This window comes from Mastomys coucha, unplaced genomic scaffold, assembly GCF_008632895.1.
Source record: "Mastomys coucha isolate ucsf_1 unplaced genomic scaffold, UCSF_Mcou_1 pScaffold21, whole genome shotgun sequence".
NCBI lineage: Eukaryota > Metazoa > Chordata > Mammalia > Rodentia > Muridae > Mastomys > Mastomys coucha.
Window position 1 is genome coordinate 110,839,637 of NW_022196904.1, and position 13,279 is coordinate 110,852,915.

The 13,279-nt window shown below is 43.5% G+C and overlaps 1 pseudogene across 1 annotated transcript; it reads right to left on the reverse strand.

The window, feature by feature from the left end:
• Positions 1–4,516: 4,516 nt before the first annotated feature.
• Positions 4,517–5,158, reverse strand: LOC116100889 (annotated as a pseudogene). Its single transcript, XR_004122709.1, has one exon. The product of XR_004122709.1 is annotated as a guanine nucleotide-binding protein G(I)/G(S)/G(O) subunit gamma-2 pseudogene (transcript).
• Positions 5,159–13,279: the final 8,121 nt, after the last annotated feature.

Consider the following 13,279-nt stretch of genomic DNA (forward strand, 5'->3'; position numbering starts at 1 on the left):
GCCTAAAGACCCGTGTTCAATCCCCAGCACACCAGGAAGAGGGGAACTATCTCCAGCAAGTTGTCCTCTGACTTCCGTATGTGCCCAAGCTGCTTGCCCTTCCTCACATAAATGTCATTTGTAAGGAAGTACTAATATCTGGATGAATTCAAAACCATCATTCCAACTGAAAAGGCCAGTAGACATAACTGCTTGTACCCACTTATAACAAGGACTCGAAGGCAAATTCAAGAGAGTCAGAACAGACTGGCAGCTGCCCAGAGGAAATGGGTGCTTATGGCTTAGTGGACTTGGGGTTCCCACTAGGGAATGTAAAAACATTTTGGATCTACACAGAGGCAGCGTTTGTAGAGCATTGTGGCTGTGCGGGATGCCTCTGAACTTCAAAGGACTGACTTCATAGAATGTGACTTTTACCCCAGTAAAATACTCAAAGGAAATTTAAGAAGGAGAATGAAGACATATCTATAATCTTAGCTCTTGCAGGGCAGGAGGGTCACGAAGTTGGAGAGAAGGCTGGGCTATATAGCAAAGCTCTGCCTTGTATGTATGTATGTGTGTATGTATATATGTATGTATGCATATACCTATGTAACTGTGTATATTTAAAAAGTGAGCTGGCTTAAAGAAAAACTACAAATGAGAGTGCAAACAGAAGCAATATGCCCTAATTGCAGAAGCCAAGAGAACAGAAACTTTGGATGGCTGAAGGGTGCTGAAGTGTTCAAAGACACAGAAGGCATGTGGATAGTGGCGCGTGAGCAGCTGTTTCTCATCCTGAACGGCGTCACATGCCAGTGTATGCTTTCCTGTTAGATCCCACAGAAATCTTCTATTCATTCTGCTACAGAGCATGAATTTGCACAACTTCAAAGGTCCCAGGGGCTGGAGATAATAGCTAAGTCTGCAGAGTGTGGGCCTTACAGACGTGAGGACTGGAGTTTAACTCCTAGCACCCAGGTGAAAAAAGCCAAATATGGTGGCACATGCTCGTAACTCCAGCTCTGGGGAGGCAGACACGGCAGGCTGATCCCTGGGACTCACTGGCTGGTTAGGCTAATAATGTACTTGGAGAGCTCTAGGCTAGTGAGGCACCCTGTCTCAAAAAACAAGGTAGACAGCTCTAACAGAATGACACCCAAGGTTGGTCCTCTGAACTCGGATGTGCATGTATACATTTGCATACCAATACGCAGTTCAGCAGAGAGAGAGAGAGAGAGAGAGAGAGAGAGAGAGAGAGAGAGAGAGAGAGAGAGAGAGAGAGAGCAAACCATGTATTCATCTCAGAAAAGAAAGAAAATTATGTGGATGGTAATGCAGGCATTAAGTGGGTCCTAAAAGCATCTGGCAGCCAATGAAGTGTCCTGAAGGCAAACAGCCCCGGCTTTGTCCCTCCTCCTCCAGAGAAGCAGTCCTGAGAAATAGCTGCATATCCATCCTCTGGGCTCTATGAGCATCTTCTGTCTGTCCAAGCTCTGGCTCCCGTATATCCCAGCAAACTGAGAAACTATTCCAGCCCCTTCTGTCCCAAGGCAGAGCCAGCTCAGGGTGGAGAGCAGCCTGGGCTGGCAGGATTCCTGAGACACGGGCTGTAATTGCAGGCTACCAGCTAAAGGAGCCTCATTGTGTCCAGCTGGAATGGAGGAGCAGGAAGAGCAGATGAAACCGACCGGATTGTTACTTTTCCTTCTCCCTCCTTCTGGAAAATTCCCAGGGGATATTCCCAACCTCCTCTCCTCATTTCTCCAGCCAAACCTGCTAAGTGTTTGTTTGGCAAACTGTTATCCTGCAGCTCTGCTTATTAACCGCTTGCCTGGACTCAGGGATGGACAGTTGTCTTTTGCTCTTTTTTTCCAGGGTGTTTTTTCCAGTTTTAAAAATATTATTATTAATTAAGTTATTTATTTGCTTTACATCCCCATAGGCCTTCCACAGATATCAACCAGGCTTGGTGTATCAAGTTGCAGTAAGACTAAGATGTATCTTCTTTTATGGGGGTTAGACCAGGCAGCTTAGTTAGGGGAAAGGGATACAAAGGCAGGCAATGTAGTCAGAGATAGCCCTGTTCCCACTTTAAAGACTCAGCTTTACAACTATTATATATGTGTAGGGGGCCTAGGTCCATCCCAGTTATGCTCTTTGGTTGGCAATTCAGTCTCAATGAGCCCCTATGCCTTTTGTTCCTCTTAATAACATAATTAAAAGTATTTTACTTGTATCTACACAAGAATAATAAACATTATAGTAGAGACCTGTTCTGAAAAAAATAATGACAAAAACCTAATTCAGTTTGAATTAAAAGAGTGAATGCTATAATTCTTGGCTTTCATCACTGAAAAGTCTAACAGTCTCTAGCATCAGGTACAGCTGGATGCAGAGCCTCAAACACAAGCTCAGAACTTCCCCTTCCCTCTTCTCACCTGTGCTTTCCTTCTTCAACTCAGGGTGCTCCCTTCCTGTTCAGAATAAGTGCAGAATCCAGGCCTGGCCCATCATGGTTTCGTCCCTGGGCTGCACTGTTTGATTCAGGAAAGGGCCGATGGCCTGAATGCATGAATACAGCTCACTCAGTAAGTCTGGGTTTTGAAATTGTTTAAGGAGAGAATCTGCTTTTCTTTGGGGGTGCTAAGAGGTGGCCACATGCTAGTACTATGATTTCATCTTGACACACTGTGTGGAAGAATATGCCTGAGCACCTCAGTCTCCATCAACCTTAGAGCAAATGTCTAAGGTTTTAAACCTGCAGCTACTCATCTGTAAACAATATATCCATCATCCCTCCTCCTACCCATATATCAGTGCATCCATCCATCCACCTATCTATCCACTCACCCATTCAACTATCCATCTACCCAACCATCTATATATTTATCCATGCACCCATTCATACACATACACATTCATATACCTTATACACTTATCCAACTTCCCACCTATCCAGTAATTATCTTTTAAACCCTCAGGTTGTACTATCTGGTTCAAATCCAAGTTGTAACACTTACAACTATGTGACTTTGGGCAAGCTATTTGGTAAGTGCATGGCTCTAATTGTGATTGCTTTGAGCCAGGTCTACTGGCTCAGGCCTCTAATGCTCACTGCTCAGAAAGCTAAGCAGAGGACTGCAATTTCAGGAATTACTTGGACTACAGAGTGAGTTTAAAACCAATTTAGTTTAAAACCAACATCAAACTCCTTGTTTAGAAAAGAGAGGGAGGAAGGGAGGGAGGGACAGAGGAGAAGCGGGAGGAGGGAAGGAGGGAGGAAGGTAAAAGAGGATGGGAATACAATGTAATGATAGAGCGTTTGCCCAGCAAGCATGAGACACAAGGTCCACTCCCAGCACCTCAAAAGCACAATAACAAATAAAAACACATACACACAATAAAAGAAAGAAGACAGTTACTAAGTTCTTTGCTGAGGGCAGGGCCCATGAAAGATCACTGGTGGAGTTTCCTTTGTGTGTATGGGAGAGGTGTAGGTGTGGGTGTGTTTGCAGGTTGGTTCATGCTCATGTAAAGGTACACGTGTGCACATGTCCATGGAGAAGCCAGAGGTCAACCTTGGGTGTTGTTCCTCAGGTGTTGTTCACCCTATTTTTCTGAGACAGTTGTGTCTCATTGACCTGGAGCTCACTGATTAGCCTAGGCTGGCTCACCAGAGAGCCCTAGAGACCTACCTTCCTCTGACTCCCCATTACTGGGGATTATGTACCACCATGCTTGAGATTTTTAGTTCTATTTTTATTTGTGTGTGTGTGTGCATGTGTGTAGCATATGCTCATGTATGTGTACAATAATGTTCAGTTTCATACATCTGCCTATGAAAGCTAGAAGTGAATATTAGATATTTTCCTCTATTACTCTCTACCTAACTTTTCAGACAGAGTTGTTCACTGACCCTTGGCTCACCTATTGGCAGTCTTGTTGACCAGTGACTTCCAGGATCGTCCTGCCTCAACCCTCCCCTCAAGCCCCAGGGTTACAGATCCACACTACCATACCCGGCTCACTACATAGATGCTAGGGATCTGAAGGTAGGTCTTCCTGCTTGTGCAGCAAACACTGACACACAGACATTGCTCCAGCTCCATGCCTGGGTGTCGGTATAGAGCTGCAGACTGAACTCAGGTCCTCATGCTGAGTGTCAAGCACTCAACCAATTGAGCCATCACTCCAGCCCCTTGGCAGAACTTTTTAGTGTTGAGTTTCTGTTGTTAAGAGACACCTTAACACACATCAGATGTTGGTAAAGCAACTTACAGGCTGTTTGAGGCAGGCCACTATTTTCTTTCTGTACTGCTTCAGGCAGGTTTTGGGCACAAGAACTGTTGAGACCCCAGTGTATTCTGAGACTTCCTGATTTGAGAGTTGGGGGAGGAAGGGAAAGAAGAAGGAAGAAGGATGGAAATATTTAATTATCTTTAACTTAAAACACAATAAAGGCATTTCTAGTGGTGATCACTTCTTTCTGCTGTTGGCTTGATAGTCCTAATATTGATTATTTTTTTTATCTCAGGACACCGGCTTTAATGTTTATTTTGTTTATAAATATGAAGCAGATATGTAAGGTCTTAGAGGGACAGCAGAAAAAAAGTGACACCAATCTCGTTTGTTATACATTCCCCTCCTCCAAGCTGGTCTGCAGGGTCAGATCTCTAAAGCTGGGACATGGAATCAGCTTTCATTCTCATAAGGGGACAGTTCTTTAAACAGGCACAGCCCGGAGTGTCCAGGATGGTTCTCCTTCCTCTCTTTAAATGCTGTGGATGAGAAAGGCGCCCACTTTGCTAGGAACTCTACATTTATGTCCCGGGAGCCCCGACAGTCTTCAGCCTCCTCTGATACTTAAAGGATGGCGCAGAAGAACTTCTTCTCCCGAAAGGGGTTTTCTGAGACTGGGACTGGGGTCAGCAGGGGATCTTCCTTGGCGTGTGCCTCACAGTAGGCCATCAAGTCTGCAGCTGCCTTGGATACCTTTATCCTGTCGATGTTGGCTTCCATCTTCAGCTGCTCTACCAGCTTCCTGGCTTGTGCTATGCTGGCAGTGTTGTTGCTGGCCATTGGAGAGTTGGATGGGGTCTTCAGACACTCTGATCAATGTTCAAGGCCTGAGGCTCCCTGGCAGATCTGACTTGCTTGGCTCCGGAGGCTTGGTTAGAGAGAGAGAGCCTGATTTGTTATTACCAAACTAGAATCTCTGCATATCTGCACACACATGACTTAAAATCTAAGGAATGGGCAGAAAATGTCCTTCCTCACTGACAGGGAGTTTGTGGAAACTGATGATCTTATAGAGCTTCTTGGGAGCAAATACAGTGTCTGCATCACCTCCTTCCTCATATGGAGAAACAAGGGACAGAGGAGCATTTAATAGTTGGTTGATAGTTGATCTCCAGATGGAAAATACAATTTGGCTTTCTGGACCATGACCCGAATGTGTTTGAGGGTGTTGGAGGGTGATGGCTATAGATTATCAGGGCAGAGAAGATAGCAGATACTCAGGCACAGATTCAACTTGACCCTAAGTCTGAAGGGAGGGACAGGATCAGAGATAGACCAGGGGCTTGAGACCAGGATCATCCTGTGATGGAGGAGTGCCCAGCCTCGAAGGTATCAGAGGTCAGCCCAGGCCTCACTGGTGTCTGGGTGACTGGATCTGCTAGCTTAAGGTGGAGCTTCTCTACCAGTAAGCCTCCCTGCAGGTAGCTTTTGACATTCTCTCAGAACTTCTCACACACACCCTCAATTCTGCTATTTGAACCTCTTGTCCTTTGATAACCTTCCTTTGATTCTTATTCATACCCCCTCCGTCCACACCCACATCCACACCCATCCCCCCATCAACCAGGACCCAGGTTCGTGGAAGACTCTAGCTCTTACTGCCAAGTTTTCCCTTTGTATTAAGCTTCTCGGGGCAACAGACCCCAGTTCATCTTAGCTTTGGCAAATAAATACAGAGGAAGATGTGGTCTGTTGATTTAAGTGTGCAAACATATCTAGCTTTAAGAATCACAAGGACTGGGTGTTTGGTGAGCCATGTTATAGCGTGGGATGATTTCCCAGTTTCTCTGATTTTGTCTTTCAGTCTGTCTCAGACCACATCTCTCCACAGGGTGCAAAAGCCTGTCCCACACCCCAGCCCATGCTGCTTTCATACATGTCAAAGAAAATGTGATCCTTCCTCCCAGATTCACCAAGAAATTCTAACTGGTCCAGATGGGTCATGTGCCTTACTGTGAACCAATCAGAGTGGTCAGAGGATGAGATACTATGATTGGCCATGTCCCTATTAATTTCTCATTCTTGTTCTGGGTGAGTTTCACCCAAGTCACATGGATCCCCCAAAGAATTGTGGCTGAGCAAATAAGTCCAAGGCTCTCATCTTGAGCAAACTGTACTTAAACTTTCAATGACCTACTCAGTCAGAAGACCTCACAAGTCTTTGCATTCCTCAGCTTTCTGTGACTTTCACCCTCATTCCTCAGTAGGTATGTACCCCGCAAGGCATTCCCTGGAATGTGAGACACTTCCCATCTTGTCTCCTTCTGCACTCTTTTCTCCTCTCCATCCTCGTGTTTGACCCACTCTGAATCTCTCAGCTGCATTAGCCTCCCTGTTCATCAGCTCCTTCCATGGCTTCTCCCTACTCCAGACCCAGAGCCTAAACTCTTCAGCTCTTCTCTTAATAATACTTCCTCACCTTTCCTCATAACCCAGATCACTATAAGCAAGACTTTGCCTTCCTGCTACTGTCCTCATCAGCTGCTCTGGGGCAATCATATAACAGTCTCAATCAACCAAGGACTTACTCTGGCAAGAGCAGTGACTTAGCATAAGGCTTTTCAAACTGTGATGTGACTCAAACCCGAAATGCAGGTTCTAATCTTATTCGATGAAGAGAGAGATGTGTGGTTCTAGCCAGCTTCTGAGTGCGGTCTAGGCTGCTGTCCTCAGAGATGCTTGGAGCAATTGGGGCTTGGCATTCCTTCAGCTCAGTGCTCTTTGAGCAATCCTCAGAGTATAACCCACCAGAGGTAAGGCTTGCTGCGAAGACTATCAGTGTTCTTCCATGGGCTTTCTTTTTCAGTAAGTGTATTGGAGACTAACAGGATGATGCATGATTTTAGCAAGTTTGAAGTGATTCTTACCTTTTGGGATGGTTGGAAAATAATGCTTTCTCATGTCATTTGGTTTATGGGACTCACCAGCATCCAGAGTTCACTGGTGTCCACAGCTCTAACCTCTCCTAATTTCTTTAACTCTCAGAAGGTAAGTTGACTCCACCCTGTGGGGCAAACTCAAAGTGGCTTGCATGAAAGAGGTAAGTTTGCCTGTAATGTCACTGATAAGCCTTCTTATTTTTGTTCATGTTCATCCTAAACTGAAGAAAGAGACTCTTGTCTACCTAAACTCATCCTGTCTGCTTCTCTCAGTCCCTTTGCTCTCTGGCAGCTCTGTTTCTTTTGAGGTCTTCAGCTCTTCTATAACTGATGATCTAGGTTCAAATTCCTAGTACCCATATAAAAATCCAGGCATAGTTGCAAACACATGCACACACACACATACACACACACACACACATGCACACACACACACACACACACACACACACACACACACACACCAAGATTGAATTTCAGCTCCAGGACTAGGAGAGGAAGAAAGAGCAGTGGAGACAGGGGATCACTGGGGACCTCTGACTAGCCAGCATACCCCCCACAAAACAGTGATGTACTCCAAATTCCGTGAAAGACCCTGTTTCAAGGAAATAAGGTGGAGTGTGATAGAGGAAGATACCCAATGTCCTCCTCCAGTCTCTGCTCATACTGAAGGCACACACTTGCACATGTGCAAAACACGCACACACACACACACACACACACCACAAGCATTTCTGTTCTGAAATCATTTGAGATTATGAATGAGTTGCAAAAACAGTATAGGATATTCCTATACACACTGTAGTCAGTTTATGCTAATGTTACTATCTTCTGAAACTATAAGATCTTTGTTCAAATTAAGAAATGAGCACTGTAGACTGAAGTACAGAAATGAACATTGATGGAATACACTGAACACTTTACTGTTTTCTCCACTAATGTCTTAAAAGGTTATGTCTTTAATTCTGCCATGATTGTATACATTCATTCAATAATTAGAAAATAGAAATATAAAAAGAGATAAAAATCATGGGAACCAAAGAACATTGCCTAAGGCTGCAAGATAAATTAGCTGATGAAGCTGTTTGCCAACAAGGTTGAGTTCTATCCTCAGGATCTATATGATAGAAAGAGGGAATTGACTCTCCCAAATTGTCCTCTGACTTCCATATACATACATGGCATGGGAGTGTGTGTTTATGTGTATGTGTGTGTGTATGTGTGCACATGCATGCATAGTGCATGTGCACACACATAAATAAACAAATAAATCCAATAAAAATGTAAAAGATCATCAATATCCAACTGTTTGCTTCTCTTACAACATTGGATAAACATACATACAACAAAAAAATACATTCATTGTGCCCTACAATCTATTTTTTTCACTAAATATTATACTCCATTGTCATCCATGTTAGCAATTCTAGCTCTAGATCAATATTTTGATTTTAACCCTTTGTGGCTGGGGAGCTGGTTCAGAGATTAGGAGTGCTTACTGAGGACTTGAGTTTGGTTTCCAACATTCCTGGGATACTCACAGCCACCTCTAACTCCAGATCTAGAGGTTTTCCTGTAGCTCCTGAGGGCACACAAACACACTCACACACAGACACAGGCACACTAACACAGACACACATATGTACACATGCACATACACACACACTCGAAAACATACACCCTAACACCGACACACATATTCACACACACACGCATGCACACACACACTCTTACACAAACACACAGGCACACTAACACAGGCATACTTATGCAACACACATAAAAATAAATAACTAAATCTTTTTTAAAAATGTAATCTTCAAACAGATAACAGAGTTAGCTTCAGGATTCAATATGGAAAAGGTAGACAAGGAGACTTAGCAAAAATCTTTCTCCTATCCCTATTTCCTACTCACTCAGTTCTCTCCTATACTATTACAAAAACTAGAAATAGTTAGTGGTGGCACCCCTCTATAATCCCTGATACTAAGGAGGAGGAAACAGAAGGATCCCAAGTTCAAAGCCAGCCTAGGTATGTAGTAAGATAATACCTCAAACAAACAACAGCAACAACAAAAACAAAATGCTAAAAGCAATTGGCAGATTTGGGAATAAAGTAGCATTGTGCTCATCTGGTCCTTGATTTCTGAAACCTTGAGCTGTTTAAACAAGACTGGTTTAGTGCTCAGCATGCATCCTCTCTTGCCTGGTTATTTTCTTAGAGTAAGTGCCTCGGAGTCTATCAAAGAGAGTAGACTTCAAGTGTTGAGAGCCTTTGATTTTAAACTTCTCTCCATAGAGACTGCACATTCCTTTCCACGCACCCAGACCCACGAAGTTTATCAGATTTTAGCAGGCACATAAAATGTGGGATTATCATTTTAATCTGCATCGCTTTGGTAACCAGAGAGGTTGGGTTAAGTTTATTCCATATGTCTTATAGACAATTTTCGTGGGAAGCAACCATACAGCCCCCTCCTCCTCCTTTTTACCCCCGCTGACTTTTCAACTCCTAACAGTGTAGTCTTCACCCAGTTGATCTCATACCAAGACTCCACAGCAAGAGTTGCTGCATGAGCACACAGGCGGGTGAGTTTTTGCCAGTCATACCCTATTGAATTTCCTGCCTCTGAGCATCATTAACCATGCTATGCCCCTGTCCTGAACATTGCAGACCAGGCCGGCCTGTTTAAAGACTTTATGGCTGTTAGATTGAATCTGGTTTTGTTAAATCTAGTTCTGGCTAAAAAAAAAAAAAAAAAAAAAAAAAAAAAAAAAAAAAAAAAAAATCAAACAAACAACAATAACAACGAGAAGATAAAACCAGGTTCTCACTATGTAGTCCTGGCTGTCCTGAAACTCTATGTAGACCAGGTTGGCTTCCAGTTCACAGAGATCCACCTGCCTCTGCCTCCCAACAGCTGAAATTAAACATGCATGCCATTATGCTCAGATCAAGATTGAAATTTTCTTATGAAACAAATAGAGTTGTCTTTATTAGTCCTCTCCTTCTCTATCCACCCAATTTTGTGTCTTTTTAAAAAATCCTTCAAAACAAGATGCCCAAATATTCCTAGATATTTGGTCTACTTCTAGAATGTGCTCAGCTGGCAAACGAAGTCATGAAGCAGAGTAGAGGGGGGGCAGAAGAAAGAGCGGTGGGAGCAAGGGGGCTACTGTAGCATATCTTCTCTCATATTCGCTATCTACATTTAAATTTAAAGGGTCCTCAGCCCTTCATGGAAAACAGGGTATAGAGACGCACATCAGTAACCTCAGTGCTGGAGGGTAGAGACAGGTGGATCCCCAGGGCTTGCTGGCCAGCCAGTCCAGCTGAAAGGTTAACCTGAAGTTGAGTAGAAGACCCTTTCTCAAACAAAAACAAAAACAAAAACCCAAGGTGGAAGGTGGAGGGAGACAGAGGAAGACTCCCACAGTTGACATTTGGCCTCCACACACATGCATGGACACAAACGCATGCATAGGCATGCATACCTGCACATGGACATCCACATATACCACATACACACACTAAAAATTATAAGTTTAAATTATATGAATAAGTTATCCACATATGTCTTAGTGTTCTATTGATGTGAAGAGATACCATGACCATGGCAATTCTTTTTTTTTCTTTTTTTTTTTTTTTACATAAGATAAATATTTTTTATTAGATATTTTCTTTATTTACATTTCAAATGTTCTCCCCTTTCCTGGTTTCCCCTGTGGGGGAAAAAACCCCTTATTCCCTCCCCTGTCCCTCTCTCACCAACCCACCCTCTCCCGCTTCCTGGCCCTGGCATTCCCCTGCACTGGGGCATAGAATCTTCACAGGAGACCATGGTAATTCTTATAAAGGAACAGATTTAATTGGGGGCTAGCTGAGAGTTTCAGAGGTTTAGTCCACGATTGTCATGGTGTAAACATGGTGGCACACAGGCAGACATGGTGCTGGAGAGGTAGCTCGAGAGCTCTTCATCTGGAACCTCAGGCAGCAGGAAGAAAGATATTGGCCCAGCTTGAACAGTTGAAACCTTACCACCCAGCCCCAGTGGCCCACTTCCTGCTCAAGGCCACACTTACTATAAGGCCACATCTCCTTATTGCTGTCAAGGAGTGCCCCTCCCTAGTGACCAAGCATTCAAACATATGAGCCTATGGGGGCCATTCTTATTCAAGCCACTACATACAATTTATAGTTTATAAATCACATTGAAACAAAAAGATGATTTGAGGGACGCAGGGGACCAGAAGGAGGGGGAAGAACACGAGAGAAAGTAACTGGGGTGGCTATTAGCTGAGTACCATGACCTACATGTATGAAGATGCCATGAGGCCCATTATTTTGAATAACTAAAAAGTAAAAGAAAGAAGCCGTCATCAGTCACTTCCTCTCCGTGGGAGAGGCCTCTTCTCCCCAGAGCTCCCTGAGTCTCTGTGGCAGTTCTTCCTGCCTCTCATCCTGGGAAAGGACTCATCCACTTTAACCCTGCCATTCTGCCCTTCCTAAAGTATTTATAAATGAAATTATGTGGGTGATTTTTAAATCTCTGGCTTCTTTAACCTAGTATGATATATGGAAAGGTCTACCATGAGTTGTACAGACTGGACCTGAACTCACTCTGATAACTCAGGCAGGCCCAGCTTGCAATCCTCCTGTTTCTGCCTCCCAGGGAGCTGAGATGAGAGACCTGTGCCACCACGCGAGTCCCCTAGTAGAGGACATTTGTTTCCAGTCTTTGGCTGTGACAATATCCTTGAACAAACTCTTTATACACATGTGTAAGCATTTCTGCTCAGTAGATTCCTAGAAGGGGAGTCCGGAGGCCAAGAGATGTGTGCCTTGACCCTTGTAGAATGCTCATTTCCCCATATCCTCTCCTACACGGTGCTAAACTTTTCCATTCCTGCCAATTTGGTAGGCCTTTTTAAAAAAGTTGCCTGAGTGGGTTGAGAGCTTACATCTGCACAAAAATCTACACAAGGTTATTTATAATGACATTATTCATAATTGCCAAACTGGAAGCAGAATTGAAAACAATCAAGAGAGCCTTCCCTAGTTGAGAGGATAAATAAGCTACACAATGGAGCAGTGTTCAGAGCAGAAAAGGAATGCACTATGGAGCCATGGAAAGACATGGAGGAAACTCAGTCACCTACAGCTAAGTGAAAGAGGCAGCCATCCAACACTAACTGTATGGCTTGCTGGAAAAGGCAAAGCTATGTCAACAGGAAGAGAGAGATGTTGCCAGGGAACCTTGGGGGATGGTATGGGAGGGATACCAGAGCACAGAGGGTTTTAACAGTAGTGAGACCACCATTGTCCCGCCATTGGATATAGACAAGCAAGAGTCTAACATTGGCAGGAGGCTTTGGGTGATAATGATGACACAGCAGTGTAGCTCACCAACTACAGTAACTGTGCTGCTGGGTGAGGCACTGGAGTGAAGGAGTCTGTAGATATATGGGGGACAGGATGCATGTGACAAATCCATGTCCCCTCCACTTCTTTGTGAACTCAAAGCTACTCTCTAAAAATTATTTTCAAAAAGTGGTACCTCTTAAGCCTGGAGGTGGTGGCACACACCTTTAATCCTAGTCTCAGGAGGCAAAGGCAGCTGGATCTCTAAACTCAAGTCTAGCCTGGTCTATAGATTGAATTCCAGGGCAGCCACAGCTACCCAGAGAAACCTTGTCACAAAAACAATAACAAAACAAACAAGCAAAAAAAAAACCCCACAAACAAAACAAAAACAAACAAACAAAACCCAAAGCAAGAAACTGGTATCTCTTTTATGATTTTGTTTGTTTGCTGTTGTTCTCTGTGTGTTTTGTTTTTACTGTTTGTTTTATTCTTTTCTGTTTGTTTTAAAATTATTAAAAGGGAAGTATTGAAAACAGCCCCATTTTTTTCATTCACTTAAAGCATATTTTTAAAATGTATCTTAAAAACTTACTATGCTGGTTTGCATTGGGACGTTTTGCACAAGTAGATATAATGTATTTTGGACACATTGTCCCTAAAAATCACAGCAACTCTTTATTTATTTATTTTTTTAATTTTAGATATTTTCTTTATTTACATGCAAATTTCTCCATTCCCAATTTCCCCTCCAAAA